The sequence below is a fragment of the Marmota marmota genome, unplaced genomic scaffold (assembly GCF_001458135.2).
Source record: "Marmota marmota marmota unplaced genomic scaffold, marMar, whole genome shotgun sequence".
In the NCBI taxonomy this organism is placed as follows: domain Eukaryota; kingdom Metazoa; phylum Chordata; class Mammalia; order Rodentia; family Sciuridae; genus Marmota; species Marmota marmota.
The window spans coordinates 31,654,834-31,667,610 of NW_026000229.1; positions in this window are offsets into that span (position 1 = coordinate 31,654,834).

Here is a 12,777-nt window from a genome sequence, read left to right on the forward strand (position 1 = left end):
CCAATGACTCTTAAGTTTGGTCTCTTTATGTTATCCCATATTTCTTGGATGTTCTGCTCATGGTTTCTTTACAGTCTTGCTGAGCTGTCTATGTTCTTTTCAAGTTGAAATACTTTGTCTTCATTGTCTGATGTTCTATCTTCTAAGTGTTCTACTCTGCTGGTAGTATTCTCATTTGAGTTTTTAAGTTGGTTTATTGCTTCCTGCATATCTCGGATTTCTGTTTGTTTGTTTGTTATAACCTCTATCTCCCTGTATAGTTGATCTTTTGCTTCTTGTATTTGTTTATGTAATTCATTGTCGAAGTGATCTTTCATTGTCTGATTTTGCTATCTAATGTCTTCCTTGAGACTCCAGATCATCTGAAGCATGTAAATCCTGAATTCTTTATCTGACATTCCATCTGCTGCAGCTATTACCTCTTCTAAAGTTGAGTTGAACTGCATTGCTTGTGGTCCTTTCTTTCCTTGTCTTTTCATACTGCTTGTGTTTCTTTCTGCTTGGTGAAACTGTTGTGTTTTTGAATTTTCCCCCTATATATTTATATTGCTCTTGAATAGTTGCAAAGTCTCCCTTGCAGGGATGGGCGGCGGCTGTGCTCCTCTTCCAATTGGGGTGATCTGTCTATCATGCCGGCGGGCCGCTGGGCCCCTTCTCCAGGTCACGTGGTCTGCCTACCTTGCGGGCAATGGCTGGGCCACTCCTCCAATAGGGATGATCTGTGTACCATGCTGGCGGGCCGCTGGGCCTGTTCTCCAGGTTGCAGGTCTGCCTACCTTGCAGGCACAGGTGGCGGCTGTGCCCCTCCTCCAATTGGGGTGATCTTTCAACTAGGCCGGCGGGCCGCTGGGCCCCTTCTCCGGGACGCCCGGTGTGCCTACCTTGTGGGCGGCAGCTGGGCCCTTCCTCCAATTGGGGTGATGTGTCTACCACGCTGGCAGGCCGCTGGGCCTGTTCTCCCGGTAGTTCACAGGCGGCTCTGCCCCTTCTCCAATTGGGGTGATGTGTCTACCACGGCGGCAGGCTGCTGGGCCTGTTCTTGAATAAAATTTTTTAATCTCCTCCTTGATGTCTTCTTCAACCCATTGCTCATTAAGTAGAACATTTTTTAGTTTCCAGGTGTTGCAGTAATTTTTATTTTTTATTTTCTCAAATTTCTTAAGTCATATAATTTGTCCAGATTGAATCAGGATGATATACACAATTTAAACAGACCAATATCAAGTGTTGATATAGTAGACGCCATTAGAAGCCTACCAACCAAGAAAGCCAAGGACCAGATGGAATCACAGCCAAGTTCTACAAAATCTTTAAAGAAGAACTAATACCAATACTCTTCAATTTATTTCAGGAAATAGAAAAAGAGGCAGTACTTCCAAACTCATTCTATGAGGCCAATATCATCCTGGTTCCAAAACCAGGCAAAGACACATCAAAGAAAGAAAACTTTAGACTAATATCTCTAATGAACATAGATGCAAAAATTCTCAATAAAATTCTGGCAAGTCGAATACAAAAACATATCTAAAAGATCGTGTACCACCATCAAGTGGGATTCATCCCAGGGATGCAAGTTTGGTTCAACATGCAGAAATCAATAAATGTAATTTGTCACATCAATAGACTCAAAGATAAGAATCATATGATCATCTCAAATTTTTTTTGAGATGATGAAATTTTTTTTGAGATGCAGAAAAATCATTTGACAAAATATAGCACCCCTTGTGTTCAAAACACTAGAAAATCTAGGGATAACGGAAACATATCTCAACATCATAAAGGCTATCTACTCTAAGTCCCAGGCCAACATCATTCTTAATGGAAAAAAATTGAAGGCATTCCCTCTAAAAATTGGAACAAGACAAGGATGTCATCTTTCACCATTTCTATTTCACATAGTTCTTGAAATACTGGCCAGAGCAATTAAACAGATGAAAGAAATTAAAGGGATACATATAGGAAAAGAAGAACTTAAATTAGCACTATTTGCTGAAGATATGATTCTATACCTAGAAGACCCAAAAAGCTCCACCAGAAAACTTCTAGAACTAGTTAATGAATTCACCAAAGTAGCAGGATATAAAATCAACACCCATAAATCAAAGGCATTTCTGTATATCAGTGACAAATCCTCTGAGAAGGAAATGAGGAAAACTACTCCATTTACAATAGTCTCAAAAAATAAAAATAAAAATAAAATACTTGGGAATCAACTTAATGAAAGAGGTGAAAGATCTATACAATGAAAACTACAGAACCCTAAAGAAAGAAATCAAAGGAGACCTTAGAAGATGGGAAAGATCTACCTTGCTCTTGGATAGGTAGAATTAATATTATCAAAATGACCATACTATACAGATTTAAAGCAATTCTGATCAAAATCCCATTGATATTCCTCATAGAAATAGAAAAAGCAGTCATGAAACTCATCTGGAAAAATTAGAGACCCAGAATAACTAAATAAATCCTTAGCAGGAAGAGTGAAGTAGGTGGCATCAGTATACCAGACCTTAGACTATACTACAGAGCAATAGTAACAAAAACAGCATAGTATTGGCACCAAAACATACTGGTAGACGAATGGTACAGAATAAATGACACAGAGACTAATCCACAAAATTACAATTACCTTATATTAGACAAAGGTGCCAAAAACATGCATTGGAGAAAAGATAGCCTCTTCAACAAATGGTGCTGGGAAAACTGGAAATCCATATGCAACAAAATGAAATTAAACCCCTATCTCTCACCATGAAAAAAACTCAACTCAAAGTAGATTAAGGACTTAAGGAATTAAATCAGAGACCCTGCATCTAATAGAAGAAAAAGTAGGCCCTAATCTTCACCATGTGGGATTAGGCCCCAACTTCCTTAATAAGATTCTTATAGCACAAGAATTAAAACCAAGAATCAATAAATGTGATGGATTCAAACTAAAAAGTTTCTTCTCAGCAAAAGAAACAATGTGTGAGGTGAACAGAGAGCCTACATTTTGGGAGCGAATTTTTACCCCTCAAACATGAGCTAGAGCACTAATCTCTAGGGTATATAAAGAACTCAAAAAGCTAAACACCAAAAAAAAAAAAATAACCCAATCAATAAATGGGCCAAGGACCTGAACAGACAATTCTCAGAAGAGGATATACAATCAATCAACAAATATATGAAGAAATGTTCATCATCTTTAGCAATTAGAAAGATGCAAATCAAAACTACTCTAAGATATCATCTCACTCCAGTCAGAATAGCAGCTATTATGAAAACAAACAGCAGTAAGTGTTAGCGAGGACGTGGGGTAAAAGGTACACTTATACACTGCTGGTGGGATTGCAAATTGGTGCAGCCATTATGGAAAGCAGTATGGAGATTCCTTGAAAAATTGGGAATGGAACCACCATTTGACCCAGCTATCCTCCTCCTCGGTCTATACCCAAAGGACCTAAAAACACCATTCTATGGGGACACAGCCACATCAATGTTTGTAGCAGCACAATTTATAATAGCTAAACTGTGGAACCAAAGTAGATGCCCTTCAGTAGATGAATGGATAAAAAGGGCTGGAGTTGTGGTTCAGTGTAGAGCACTTGCCTAGCATGGGAGAGGCCCTGGGTTCAATTCTCAGCACCACATATAAATAAATGAATAAAATAAAGGTCCATCAACAGCTAAAAAATATTTTTTAAATGTGGCATATATACACAATGGAATATTACTCAACATTAAAAGAGTATAAAATTATGGCATTTGCAGGTAAATGGGTAGAGTTAGAGAAGATAATGCAAAGTGAAGTTAGCCAATCCCCAAACAACAAATGCCAAATGTTTTCTCTGATATAAGGTGAATGACTCATGGTGGGGTAAGGAGGGGGAGCATAGGAGGAATAGACGGACTCTAGACAGGGCAGAGGGGTAGATGGGGAAGAGAGGGGGCAGGGGGTTAGCTAGGATGGTGGAATGTGATGTACATCATTATCCAAAGTACATGTATGATGACATGAATTGGTGTGAACATACTTTATATACAACCAGAGATATAAAAAATTGTTCTCTATATGTGTAATAAGAACTGTAATGCATTCTGCTGACATTTATTTTAAAAAATTCAATAAAAAAATTTTTAAAAAAAGATCAGATTCAGCTGACAGTCAGCCACAGAACTGGGACCTCAGTCCTACTACCACAAGACTATAAATTCTACCAATGGCCTAAAAGGTTGGAAGCAGATTCTTCCCCAGAGCTTCAAGATCAGAGCATAGTCCAGATTATATTCTCATTACAACTCTGTGAGACCCAGAAGATGAGGTAGAATAGAAGAAATGAAGAAGAAAAAGAAGGAGGAGGAGAGGAGAAAGAGGAGGGGAAGAAGAAGGCATATAGAAAGGACAGGAAATATCATTTTAACGTAAGATTCCTTATACTTTTCCAGGCCTGTCACTCCAAAATTTCTGGGAAACCTATGAATCTTAAAGTTAACTGTAAATTCACTCGCTGTGACTATCACATGGTACACTGCAAATTTGTCCATCAATAAATAGATTAAGCAAAGAAAGATATATTTTAAGAAATTTATATTATAGGAAACTTTCCAGCTTCATCTTTTAATCAGATAATGGAGACCATGTCCTAAGGACCCTCAGAATGTGGTCACCTGAAAGTTGTCATCCCCCCATATCTTCCCATACCCACCCCTTACCAAGTTTTCTTTAAGAGAGCAGCCAGGAACTCCCAACACTCATCTTTCACTGTTTCTGTAACCCCCATTCTCCCTGAATGTGTAGTACTTGCTGTTCTAAATAAATCTCTGTACCTTTACTGACACATGCTGAAATTCTATTCTGTCATATATATCAAGGAGTTGAGTCCCCCCACTCAGCCTCTGGGAACTCCTTCCAACCCTCTTCAGGAGATATCTCTTCTTCACTAACAGACAACTTAGCTTGCCCATTATTATGGATCTTTAGAAGTGTGAGCTAATAAATGAGTGTGGCTATAATCCTCTAAGTTTATACTAATATGTTATGTGAGAATATAACACTGAAACAAGATAATTTTATAGCAACAGTTGAACAATATGTACACGAGTTTTTAGAATATATAGGAAAGTAAGGGATTCCAACCCTGACAGCTCATCAGAATATTGTGGAGAAAACTTTAAAATACCAATGCCTGGACTCACCTCAGAGATGCTGATTGAATGGTTCTGAGATGTAGCCCAGACATTGATATTAAAAAACAAAACAAAACAAAACAAAAACCTCCCAGGTGATTCTAATATGTGGTCAAGACCGAAAATCACTAATATAAAGCAAATTATATGTGAACAGAGATATAGATGGGGGGTGTATTTCCATGCCATCTGTTTTCATAACCCATCAACTCTTGAGACCACTTTGACCATGTTGGAGACCATTAGTTTTGGGGGCTCTCATCTGGGAGAAAAAGTATCTGATCAACAAAGGAACAGAAAAATAATGATCTTCCTCTTGATAAGAAATCTAGGCACCTGAGTCTGCAATGTTGGTTAGTTCAGCAACACTGTATATCCATCAAAGTCTTGAGGGCTTTGCATCTCTTTGCTCTGCTGTCATGATCATGTGTGCCTTCCTTCTAGTCTGCTTTCATGGTACCAAGATGGTGGCTGCAGATCCATGCACCATATGTCTCTTGCTACATTTCATAGTAAGGAGTTTCTCCTATGTATTACCTTTTTATTAGGGTAGAAAAACTTCCCCCAAGCTCTCAGTCTTTTGCTCAGAGTGTATTAGCTAGAATTGGGTCATAGTTCCATGTCTTCACCTTGTGAGAAATCAGAAGAGGAAGTACTTTGCAGTTTCAGCCTCTGCAGTAGGCAATCTTTTTTTTTTTTTTTTTGACTACTGGGGATTAAACTCAGTGGCACTTGCCCACTGAGCCACATTCCCAGCCCTATACAGGGTCTCACTGAATTGCTTAGCACCTTGCTTTTCCTGAGGCTGGCTTTGAACTTGTGATCCTCCTGCCTCAGCCTTGGGAGGGAGGCAATCTCTTTGAATAAGTTAGAAGTTAGATGGTGACTGGTAGTTAGAACAAGTTAGGACAGATGGTGACTGGGTAGAATACCTACAATGTTGATCTTCCATGTATTTGTTTCTCCCCATGTAAATTCACACCTGAATTAACTATAACCTATCTGCTCTTTACTATGGTCATTCTCCCTCTCACATTCTGTCATTATTGTTACTATAGTTTTTGGCTTACTGTATCTTACCCAGTAACATATGTTAATACCTGGTGTTTATCCTTCAATAATTTTCTCAATATTTATTTAAATCATAAAATATGTATATGCTTATGTGATGGGGTATACCACTATTTATTTACCAAAATAGGATCTTGCAGTATATTTTTGAAATTCAAGTACATACAAACATCCAGTTACCTTGCTTATAATTTTTTTTTTTTTGGTACTGGGATTGAACTCGGGTGTTCTTAATGATTCAGTTATATTCCCAGCTCTTTTCTTGTATTTTATTTGGAGACAGGGTCTCACTGAGTTGCTGAGGCTGGTTTTGAACTTGTGATCCCCTGCCTCAGCCTCCTGAGTCACTAGGATTACAGGCATGTGCCACCATGCCTGGCTCACTTATAAATCTTTAAATGTTACCCATGGCTGCCCAACTTTTCTCTGTTTTCATTATCATTCAACATCCCTTTCTAATTTCTTACACATTTATCAAGGAATCAAATTAAAAGTAAGTACAGAACTTCCTGGTCTACTTAATACTTTATTGTTGGGGACACCAGGGTATCAGAATTATGAAACAAAATGTTCTCTAAATACTTTTCTGTCTTTCATTTAATTGCTTGCATGTAGAGAAATTTTCTGGGCCTCTTGATGTTTCTGTTTAGTTTTTAAGACCCTTCATTCCCTTCTACTTTTCCAGTGCAAGCCTGTAGTTAATTTTGTCCTTCCTAAGCTTCTCAAAGCTGCCCTCTGTCCCTTGAGAGAACCACAAGTCCTTGGAATGATGTTCTGCATTTCTAAACATCCCATGTTTCCCCATGACTTTTGCCCCCCGCCCCCAATAGTGGACTGTTTGGAGTTGCAGAATGGAGAGGAAGTCATCCTCTGCATACTCTCCTTTTTCAAGGTTTATTCAACAGCGAAGGGAGATTTTTTTCCACAAAACTCTAAAAAAAAATTGTTTTCTAAAATTCAACTATTCTACCAAGGATGCTTATTGTGCTGTGTTATGCTGTTGTTTGTTTTTAGGAACTACGACTTTTACTCTTGTATTTTAATCTGATGTGAACAAAACCCAATAGTTGTTAGATACATTTCTACAGGGATGACCCTATAGATTTCTGTCAAATGTGGTTAATCAGAGTCTTGTATTTCTTCTAAATAGTTCCCTAAATATACGGATGTCTGAATAAGGGAGAGAAGAAAAGATGCAAAAAATAAGATCATTGGAAAAGCCATAAGACCATTCAAAAAGGAATGCAAAATAATAATAATAATAATTGTGGCTCTTAGTCACTATCCCAACAGGCATAGGGCAGCAACTGTGCTAGACCAGGGGCTGCTGGATGCTCACCAAATGTGTGTAGGGTCCAGAGCAGCAGGGGCTCACAAAGTTGTAACCTACATGTTTTTATTGTTTATTTTTTCCCCCTGGTACTGGGGATTTAACCCAGTGATACTTTACCACTGAGCCACATCCCAAGCCCTTTTCATTTTTTTTTTTTTATTTTGAGACCGTCTTGCTAAGATGCTGAGGGTCCCATTAAATTGCTGAGGCTGGCTTTGAATGTATGAGCCTCCGAGGCCTCAGCCTCTAGAATCACTGGGTTTACAGGTGTGCACCACCACTATGCTGGGCATAATCAATGTGTTTTCAGTGTGCCAAGGAGGTACTGGAGATTGAGATATTAATGTTATTCAACAGGGGAGATTTCATATGTAAAGTTGACAAAAATACTCTTCCTCCAGAGATATCTGTTATTCCCTGGTGTTATGAGACCAATCTAAAACCAAAAGACATACATCCAGATATGTGATGATGAACACTTTTTCAACAATGGGAGGTATTTTCTCTATAGTGGCTTTGTGTGTGTGTGTGTGTATGTGTGTGTGTGTGTGTGTGTGTTGTTGGGGACGGAATCCAGGGACTTGAGCATGTGGAGCTGCACTACCATTGAGGTACACCCTCTGTTCTGTGTAGTGTGTTTATCCCTTTTATATCATAGGCTCACTTTCAGGGAGCAAGATCGTCCTATTGAATCGCCTTGGTAATTGACACTTACAAGGTGCGATGGAACTGCAGCAGCACCAACAAAGAACAGGATGTATAGCTAGGCCTTGAAACTCCAATTCCACTTTGACCAGCTATACTGGTTCAGATGAAAATCTCCTTAGTCGAGTAAAGTACATTATAGATTCCCTTAATAGCAGGAGGAGCACAGTCATTTCTTCCAAGGGAGGACTTGTTAAATCGAGAAAATTCAATGTTTTAAAAGTGTGGGAGGAGTGGCAGGGAATTTTGTAAAGGGGTGTGGTTCCCTGACATCCTCAACTGGGTGCTGTCACACAGGAGAGGATTTGACTTTCCTAATTATTTTGTATTTTTGCAAGTTGTCATTACCAAAATCATCTCATTGTCCTCAAAGCTGCCTGTTCTTTTATTCATCCTCTGCCTTTCTTTCTGTGTTCTTGAATGTGAAAGAGAGAAGACAAAGGAGAAAAAGAGGCTGTCCAGCTTTCTGAGTCATTGTCCTCTGGGACAGATAGAAGAAGAGCCCAGCAGCTTCTTATCCTGCCTTTCCTCTGGACTCCCAGGCTTCTGCTCACACCCAGCCCAGCTACCACCATACTCCTGGGTTTTCCCGACAAAATGTCTTTTCTGCCTTATGGTAGCTTCACAATTTTCCTATTTCAGAGTTCCAACATCTTTTACTAAGAAAGCAAAACTTTGCCTAGGCACTTTAGAAACCAAAGGACGTTAAGGTTGATCATAGTCATTGGCATCTCCCTTGTGGCTAAATCAAACCATTCAGGAGTTTCTTTTTAGCGGTGAACAGGGACCATCTTTTCTTGAGACCCAGTTAACAACAACAACAACAAAAAGTCAGGGGCTGCAGCTGTATACGGGGTAAAAATGGGAGTTCATAACCCACTTGAATCAAAGTGTGAAATATGATATATCAAGAACTATGTAATGTTTTGAACAACCAACAATAAAAAATTAAAAAAAAAAAGTCAGGGGCTGTTTCCAGGATTTCTCTTTTTCGTTCTAAATTCAAACAGAGTAAAAACTTATAAAGAGTTTTCAGAAATATGCTTGAATGAAGCCTATTTCAAACTGATATGTCAGTTTTAATGAGAATAACCCGTTTTTATTATCTTTGTATGTTTCTTTCCAGTCTTTTACACTTGTGTATATGTATATACACATATAAATCATTTGAATTCTGTCACATTCCTGTTTTAGTATTTTGCCATTTCCATTCACTTATGATATATCTTAAGTAAATTAGCAAATATCATGAGTTCAATCATTTCTAGCTTGGCGGAGGTGGGTTCCATATGTAGTGGAAAACAATAGTTTCTAAATCCTGGGAATCTGATGAGATTATCCATAGCCTGAAGAGGCTATTGTCAAGTCATAGGGAATCTTGTTTGGGTCTTTATGAATCACCCAGGTACCTACTGAACAACAAAAATTCAGATTGTTGAACCAGTGAATAGCTCTGTGTCTCAGTCCCAGACATCATTGAACTAATTTACTGAATGTTCACTACCACTCAAGATTTTCAAATTCGCGTATTTCAAGGCTTACCTTTCCTTTTTGTACTTTTTGAAGCTGTCCCCAAAGCCAGTGGAATGCTCCTTTGAGAATGGTTAAAGAGTGCTATAAACCTTTTATTTGGGAACCTGATTTTCAAATGCCAAGAAAGGGTGTATGCTTCTTCAATACATGCTTATTAGCACTAAGGGGTACGAATGTCTAGCCAGGCCCTGCCAACTGACTGAGGATAAGATTCAAAGTCTGACATCAAATTTGTTTCTTTAACAGGTCTTTTCTGTATGCATGCTTCTGCCTCACAGAAAGCTAGCCAGCCTCAAATAATTAGAAAACATTTTCCTGAAGATCAAGTGTGACTCCTATGCCTCCCTCTGTCTAGGGAGCAGTGGAAAGATTACAACCATGTTTAAATCCCAATATGCAACCCCAGCTCAATATGAAAAAATTCCAAAATAAGAAATAAGTGAATTCTCTCCAGAGATTCTCTGACAGTCCACAGATGTCAATCTGGCAGGATGCCCAGAACCTTAGATGGTACAATTTGGACACATCAAGTTAGTTCCTGTAACATCTCTGAATTCATCCTCTTTGGTTGCTTTCAGCCTAGATAGCGGGGCTAACTCAAAGCATGGATTCTTTTTTCAAACAATTGTTCTGAAATGTATAGTAGAATGGCTCAGCTTGTCCCTGATTTTACTCAGCATTTCATTTTTCACTGGAGTTTTCACACATACCTGTGAATTCTACAGTTATTTTACCTTCTTTATTCTTCCTCATTATGCATGAAATATTGGAGAGAGGTCATTTTTTTCTGGTTGAACACAGATACTCCTTTTTCATCCCTTTCAGGGAGTTGGCACACCAGGCATGAGTGTGAGAATATGTGACTTAGGCCTGGTTTGTGAATTGGTTGTCATTTATTTTTATATTATATGCATAGTTGTCTCAGAACCATTGACCTTAATTTCTTTACCTGACAAATTGCATCCCTTTAGAAAAAAAAATGCTTATTGGGAATTAACTCAAAAGCACTGGGAAAACCTAAGAGAAACCAAGAAATTCTGGGTTTTCTTGGTTTCTTTTCATGAAGAAGAAAACAAGCCAAATGCTGATGCTCTCTTGGGGGCCAATGAATGTGCATATCTAGTTTCTAAATAAGGAAACACACCACAAACTTGACTGTGATTGACTGGGTGATAAAATGCAAGGCCAAATCTTTGTGAGGTCCAAGGGTAGATACATAAACATATACAAGGTGTGTCTCATTTTTTAACCAGATTTAAAAGTCCCATAACTGTTGTGCCAGTTGCAGTGGTTGCTCTCTACACAGGTGCCATTTAATATAGTAAGTGCCTCATAGGTGCTAGCCATACTTGAGGTGCTCAGTAGCCATATGCTAGGCTACCATATTGTATGGAACAGATATAGGACATTCCCATCAGTACAAAGAGTTCCAATGGACAGGGCTATTGGATACTGACAAAACTTCTCTCTCATCCCTTCTCTACCTGGCTTGAAGCAGCACTGATCATAGCAGCACTGATCAGGACCATCTCATAAAATGAAGAGCATTCATAAGTAGTAGTGCATATATAAAGCATGCTATGTTTGTATACTTTCCTTCACCAAAACCCAGTATAAGAGTCTAAGATACACTCAAGTGAATGTTCTAGAGATTTATCAGTCTGTAATCAATACCTAATTTTAAAAAGAATTATATCAAAAGACAAGGGCTAGAAATATGCTGTTTTCCTTTAAATGTGAATTCTAGTTGATTCATGGTCTGAATGTTCACGACATCACTCACCTCCCCCTTCATCCTTTTTCTTACATCCCCCAAGAATTAGATTGATTTTATTATAAGTCCATTCCTCTCTGTTTATGGCATCACATCTATTTGATAAAGAATGCAACACTGGCAGGGATTTAAGTGTTTAACACGTTATATATGCAAAAAGAGTAAACATCAAATATAGATCCAAGCTAAATAGCTTAAAGTGCATTGTTTATCATGCCTTACTTTATTGCTAATCTCACATATATCGCACATCTAACAGGGAACAGGCCTCACACGTCCATAAATAGCCTACAAACTGAGCAACTGAATGAGCAATATTTAAACATAGCATTCATAAAATAAGTAATAGAATTACAGAGTTGACAGAGACCGTAGAACTGTCAGAGAAATGGATGTCAAACCATTTTTTTTCAAAAATGAGTGAATTCAAATTCCAAGAGATGGAGTGCCTTAGTCACTTGATGAGTGGAGTCAGAATTAGACCCCAGCTCCCCAGACCTGAACTGAGGGTGCTGTCTTATTCATTATTTTTATTTTTATGCAGTGCCCAGGATGGAACCATGCATGCCAGGCAAGTGCTCTACCAATGAGCCACATCTCCAGAGGGCTGTTTTGGATCCTTGTTCTTTTCCCTAGTCTGACAAGGATAAGGGCGAGGAGTGGGGAGAAGATGAGAGAAAGTTGGCCTCTCTCAGATGTCAGAAGGGTGAGAACTCCTGGTGCCAGGCCAGCATCTAGGCCATGATGTCGCATTGTGGCATGAGAGACAACTTTTCTTCTTAGCCTTATCAGCACTTCAAGTGCTCCACCTGGCTTCAAAGGTGCCACTTCCTAGAGGAACCTATATACTCAGCTAATGGGATTTCTGGAACCAGAGCATGAGAGTCCTGTTCTGGTTAATTCATTTTATTTGTGCCTTTACTGTCCAGTTTTGTCATGTATTTACCATGAAAAGCTCCAAGTTCTCTCATCCTACTTCTCTGAGCATTTATCATGAGGATTCAGAGATGTGGTTTTAGGGGACTGTAAATGTCCTATAAAGAAAAAATGAAAATCATCTTTCAGTCCGTAGCCTTTATTAAACTATCAAAGAATTTTAAAAAAAGACTAAGAACTTTTATAAAAAGAGGAAAGATGTACTTCTTAGACGGAAGAAATAAACTGAACCCAGAAAAACTGGTATAATAGCTGTAGG